General features: G+C 43.7%; 1 protein-coding gene across 2 annotated transcripts in view; it reads left to right on the top strand.

Annotated features, from left to right (window-relative positions):
- Positions 1 to 254: 254 nt before the first annotated feature.
- The window catches only part of DMTF1 (cyclin D binding myb like transcription factor 1), a 31299-nt gene continuing 25553 nt past the window's right edge, over positions 255 to 6000 (top strand). Inside the window, exon 1 of one of the 2 annotated variants that reach the window (XM_064504885.1) lies at positions 255 to 439. The gene's annotated coding sequence lies outside the window, so the exon portion shown is untranslated. The remainder of the gene's footprint in view (positions 440 to 6000) is intronic. The other variant, XM_064504879.1, reaches the window with a different exon arrangement.

Here is a 6000-nt window from a genome sequence, read left to right as displayed (position 1 = left end):
GGGGGAAGGATAGCGAGGCAGGAAGGGAACGAAAACGAGAGCCCCCAAGGATGCCTGGGGGGAAAGAGGGTCCCAGGCACGGGGGGCCGAGCCGGGGGAGGCCGCGGGGCCGAGGCCGGGAAGCGGAACGAGGCGGCGAGGGGGAGCGGGGCCGGGCCCGGAGAAGGATCGGGCTGCGCCGTGCGCTTTGTGGCGCGGCGCCGCGGCGGGCTCCGCACCGTGCGCTTTGTGGCGCGGCGGCGGGGCGGAAGGCGCGGCGGGCGGGCGGCGGGCCCTTCCGGCGGGCTCCGGCGGCTGCCAGCGCCCGGCCCGGCCCCGCCGCCGCCTCCTCCTCCACCTCCTCCTCCCCCACTCGCCGCTCGCTGCCGCTCGGCGCCTCCATCCTGGTACTTCGGAGTCTCCATCCTGGTTTCTCAAGTGCCCGGACCCAAAACAGGAAGTAAGTGCGCGGGGGCCTGCGGGCTGCCAGGGCCGGGAGCGGCCGGGCCGCGGGGCGGCGGCGCGGGGCGGGCCGGGCCGAGGGCGCTGCGCCGGGGAGGCGGCCGCGGCCGGCGCCGCGCCTCGGCCGGGCCAAGCTGGGGCCGGGCCGAGCCGGCAGCGGGGCCGGCAGGGGCCTCGGCCGGCACCGCCGCCCGCCGCGAGGAGGGGAAAATGGCGGCGGCGCGAGCGCGGGGCCAAATGGCGGCGCTGACGGCTGGGGGGTAGCGGGGGGTCGCGGCGCGGGGCTCTTCCCGGGGGGCCCCGCCGGCGCCCTCCGCTGCGCTGAGGCCGGGCTGCCGCCTCCCCGCGGTGCTGCGGAGCCGCGGAGCGCTGCGCAGCACGGGGGGAATGGGGGAAATGAGGGAAAACCTGGAAGCTCCCAACCCGCGCAGCTCCCGGCCCGCGGGCCCTGGGGGAGGGGTCCGGCGGTTTTTGTTCGCTATTTCTGTCCGAGCCCCCCCCCCCCCCCTTGTCTTGGGTGTCTGCAGTGAAAGGCCACCTGCGTGAGCGCGTAGAAAGCTCTCTTTTGCCGTTCCTGGGTCTGTGGTCGGGGTGTCCTAAGCTTGTGGCTTTTATGTGTTTTGTTTCCTTTCTTTTTTTCTGGTCAGGGTTATGATTTGAGGTTGCTCGAGGCGTTATTTTTTAAGTGAATTCCTAAATGTATAACTCCGCTAAGAGCAGGGGTTTCAGCTAAGAGCGGTACCAGGTTTTTCTGTGCCAGAGTTAAGCTCAGTGTCTTACCAAAATGAGGGAGCACGATTTTTTTCTTTTTTTTGAGGTCTCTTGGTTGCGCACTTGGGCATGGTGAAGCATATTATACTACTAGGAAATATTTTTTTGAGAAATGCAAGGTTATGTGTTATACAGCATCTCTTTACCTGACAGATAGTATTTGTACACACTTACTCATAGTGATTTTTATTCAGTCCCAGCTGGACATTGAAGTTAAATGTTGAAGTAATCTAGATGCTTTTTGTTTGCCAGCGCTGCTTGGCATTAAGTTTCTTGGCAGCATAGGTGAAACCATCTTAGAAAAGCAGATGATGTAGCTCTTATAATGAGGTGGAAACATCTAATTACAATCTTAAATCAGTCAGTCCAGATGAGTGTAGTAATGGCAACAACTTGGTGCTTGTTTTTTCTGGATCCTTGCTGAAAGTTTATGCATCATGTTTGATGGTTTACCCAAGCGGTTGAACATTAAATACAGCTCCTTAATTAGAGTGCCTCTAAAATACAGATTTCATCTTATACATCTACCTTTTCTAATTTTTAATGTTTAAGACATAAAGACTTCAAAATACTCACCATGTGTCCATACCATGTCTTACTGTTTATAATAGTCTCTTTCACATTTATGAGAGTTATTTATATGTTCATCCATCAAAAAGCATTAGAGCTGTGGATTTCTTTATCAGTCTTATGCCTTTTACAATTAGGATAACAATCAGCTGTTCATAATTTATTGCATGCTAAATTTCTGCTTGTTGTTATAAAGGTGAAGAGGTAATTGAAATATTTACAATTGAACTGCATTTAAATATTTTTTCTTTCATGTATTTTCATATATATCAGTCTTACCAAGATTTTATCCACACCTAAAACCTTGTGCCTGAGATCCATTTTTTATTTTTGGGGGGGGGGGGGGGGAATGTAGATTTAATTTTCTGTATTTTTTCTTCTGAAACAGCTAGCATTTTTTCCCCTTGTGTGACATTTAAAGCATGCTCAGTGCTTTTTTTTTAAATATCAACAGATAGGCTAGAATTCATGGAGTTCTGCCAAATTTACATTGATGCAAATCAGAACAGTTTGTCCCATTGTATGTCTTCCATATCTTCCATTTCCGTGATAGCTCACTGCTCTAAATACCATTGATGAGTAGAATGTAACTTCCTATAGGCCTGTAATCTTATACTGATACAGTTTAATAAATCTTTTTATCTATTGAACTCTGATCTTTGTGTCCTTTTGTTTGAAATCTGTCCGGATTGGTCCCCATCTTGCATCCGTTGTTGCAGCTGTTGAAGACAATTCTTTTGTGATGATTTTTAGTTCTGAATCAATCCCATTTGGTGCAACAAGAAGGTGTTTTGTTAAACAATAACATAAGCAAATTGGTAAATTGTTAAAAACTCCTGATTATGACTTATGTTGACTACATAAGAAACAAAGTATGGAATATACAAAACGTTTCGGGCTTGCTTAAATATAAGGTATATGGGGTCACGTAATCACCTTGTTTCCATTGTGTTAGTCTTGAATAAATGCAGTGAAATCCAAGTGCTTCCAGTAAGACTTTTCCTGATTAATAGCTGATAGCCTCTCAGTGAACTTCAGTGTTTGCTTTTTACAGAATTTAGTGAAATACACCTCTACACAGCCTTTAATACAGATGCATGTAGAAATTTTGAAAGATTTACAGCAGTCCACAGAAGACTAGACAAGACATCCAACATTCTGTTAATAGCTATGAATGAGGGCAATTCTATCTGCAAGGGGAAAAATAATATTTCTTAGAAGTGTATAGAACTGCTATTGAATCTCTTACAGCCCACAGAACATTTGACCCCATCCTCCTGTGATTTAGAATTGTAAGAATTTTATATCAAAATGTTCATTTTTTGCAACTTAGTGTAAAATCAGCTTTGTTATTTTTTGCTTAAATCTGCTGTGTGTTTCCCAAAACAAATAAGAACTGCTATACTGTGTGGCTTTAGTGGAGAGCTACCCTGGAAAATGTATGTTGGAATTATATATTAATGATATTTGTGAGCAAAATACTTTAGTATCTGTTAGGTTGCATGTAGAAACCTAAAATTGTAATTGACTCTTAAAAATGTTAGGTTTGGCTAAATAGGTAAATACACCCAAAAATCTAACAATGCAAGAAGTGCATATTAAATTTACATAAATTTCTAAGCTACCTACATGCCATCTTTGCTACGTTTCTTAATAAACATCCACAGTGTTAGCGTATGTGCATCCAGCAGTGTTCCCTTCCCCCACAAGCTAACATCATTAGTAGTAGACTTGTGTTTTTTAGACAGTGTGCTTGAATTTAGCACTAAAAAATGTTTTGAGGTGTGCATTTAGCATGAAAGGAGTAACCTTTTTGTTTCAACCAGGAAACTGCATTTTCAAAAACAGACGCTTATTTTCAGTGAATTTATGAAAAGGTGATGTTTTGGAGATGGAGAGACTATTCATGCCATAATTTTCAGCAATTAAGAGCTATAGGCTATCATTAAGTTTGCATAGTTAACTTTTTCAATAGCAGATACGTAGTGGATATGCAGGTGTTTGTATTAAATGGGATTTGCATGGCACGTACTAAAAGACCTTTGCGGTGGTACAGCATTGTTTAGAGTGGCTTCAGCTGTCATCCTGTGATAAATCAAGGACAACCAGCAAGTACAGTGTCCCTGCAGTCAGTCTCGGAGAAGCCTGCGTTAGAGGGTGTTGTCTCCTGCGGCAGCACTTTGCATTCCTCGCTGTGCTCACCCGCTTAAGCTTCAAGTGACTCCGTTACCCATCATACACAATAGATCTCCATCGTACGTGGTGGTTCCATCGGTATTCAAGTGGAAAGCAGTGCTCTTCATAGGACCTGGAGATTGTTTCATATTGAAGCAGAAGTAACCACTACAGTAATGCAAGATTTTTTTTTCCTTTGTTCTCACCATTCAATCACTAATCTATTTCTTCATGGGTTAGGGCTCTTGCCCTGGTCTAACTGTGTCTTGAAAGAGTAAGTTTCTTTGTTTCTTTCTGTTTTTCTTGTATTTTTATAGCTTAATCAATAAAAAGCAATGTCCAAAATATGTATTTGGCTTTGACTTGGCTCTTCTTGTTTTTTGCAGTCAGAGTTTTCTATTCGGGTCCACTCCGCACCCATTGACGTTGATGGGAATTTTTCCACTGAAGTCAAGGACTTGGCTCTTGCTCAGTTTTTGTCGAGGCTTGGTTGTGATTATTACCTTAACTCAGAAAACTTAAAATATTCTAAATCTCAGATGTTTGGCATAGAACAAAATTGTCTTTTTTGGAGAGGCTGCACTTATTGTTGGCTCTTATCTGTTATTTCATCTTAGAATTGGGATAAACTGTTCTTGGGAGGTTGGCAGAAAGTTACGAAATCCTGCCCGGTCCAGGATTTACACTGAGAGGCGCTTCCTTCTTTGGAAAACTCCATTCCCTGGTGAATGTGCTGTGCACAGTGTGTGGTGCTATGGAAGGAGTGGCTGGGATCTCAAGCAGACATCTGCAGAGATTCTTAACTTGATCAGAAGGATCAGCGCTGTTGCTGGATGTGCTGCCTCGTATTGTTGCATAATTTAGTGTCCTGTTATAGCTGCTTTTGCATGGAAGTGACAGAGTAGCAGCTATGCACTGAGCATAGCATATCTCTTTTTCTCCTCTTCCACGGACAGTTCAGGTTTGGAAACATGGACCCCTTCTGTGCTGTATCCATCTCTCTTTTAACGTGGAGAACCAGCAAGGGAGAGAATGCAAAACAGATAAGCCCAATTAGCCTGTTTTTGACTTGGGAACATACTGTAAGCACATTCCTCTAATTCTCAACAAGTCCTGAGTAACTGATGAAAAAAAGGTCCAGCTTTGTTATCTTTCTGTCAGTTTTATCTGTCTTTCAGTTTTCAGGATTCTTTCAGTAAAAGAAAGAATGCTGTTCTGCATGATCTACCTCTCCTGTTGTTGATAGTGCTATAGTTTCCTCTGCTTTTAGACACATAAAAATATGCTCTAGCTGAAATACATGATTGATATAACTTTCTTTATAAAAGTAAATCTCGTGTCTTTCAAGCCTTTGTAGTGGTAAGAGCAAAAACAGGTGCTTTCAGCATATTGTGGGAGAAGTAAGTTTTATCAATAGCTGTTCACATATAAAGAGGAATAATCCCTGGCATTTCAAGTAGCTTTGCTAGGAATTTACTACAGTGTTCCTCATAAAAGTTATCCAGAAAGTGCATGTAATAAACATGAAGAAAAGAATCTTTCCTATTTCTGTTTGTCCTCCAGAACTGTCCAATTTGTTAACTCCCAAAAAATTAAGTGAGCAGCGTAGAATTAGGTCAAAGAAATTACTATCTGCTCATTTAGCTCTAACAGTTTAAGTTTCTTCTCCTTTAGAGTTAAGGATATCTCTTCTAGTTCTTTAAAATCAGTACTATAGCCATGCAGCAGACATTCGTAAAACAGTAGTAAAGTATACTAGTAAAGAACAGATAGGGCAGAGGCTCCAAAACTTGTAAGCAGATGAATCACGAGGAGGTGATTTCCTCTTACACTTGCATGTGGCAGGGAGCTGTTACTGATGGTAGATGATTAAAGTAAATTTGAGAACTCTCTGATTTAAAATGTTAACAGTATCTGAAATGTTTGAGATGTTCAGAAGGGTAATATCACTTCATTCTAGAAATCAGTCACTATAAGTGCTCAAAGTGCCAAATCTTCATCAAGCTTGAGAGGTGATAAGTAATTTTATTGAAAGACTGACAG

This window comes from Dromaius novaehollandiae, chromosome 1 (assembly GCF_036370855.1).
Source record: "Dromaius novaehollandiae isolate bDroNov1 chromosome 1, bDroNov1.hap1, whole genome shotgun sequence".
Lineage (NCBI taxonomy): Eukaryota > Metazoa > Chordata > Aves > Casuariiformes > Dromaiidae > Dromaius > Dromaius novaehollandiae.
This window is presented reverse-complemented; position numbering and strand designations above follow the sequence as displayed.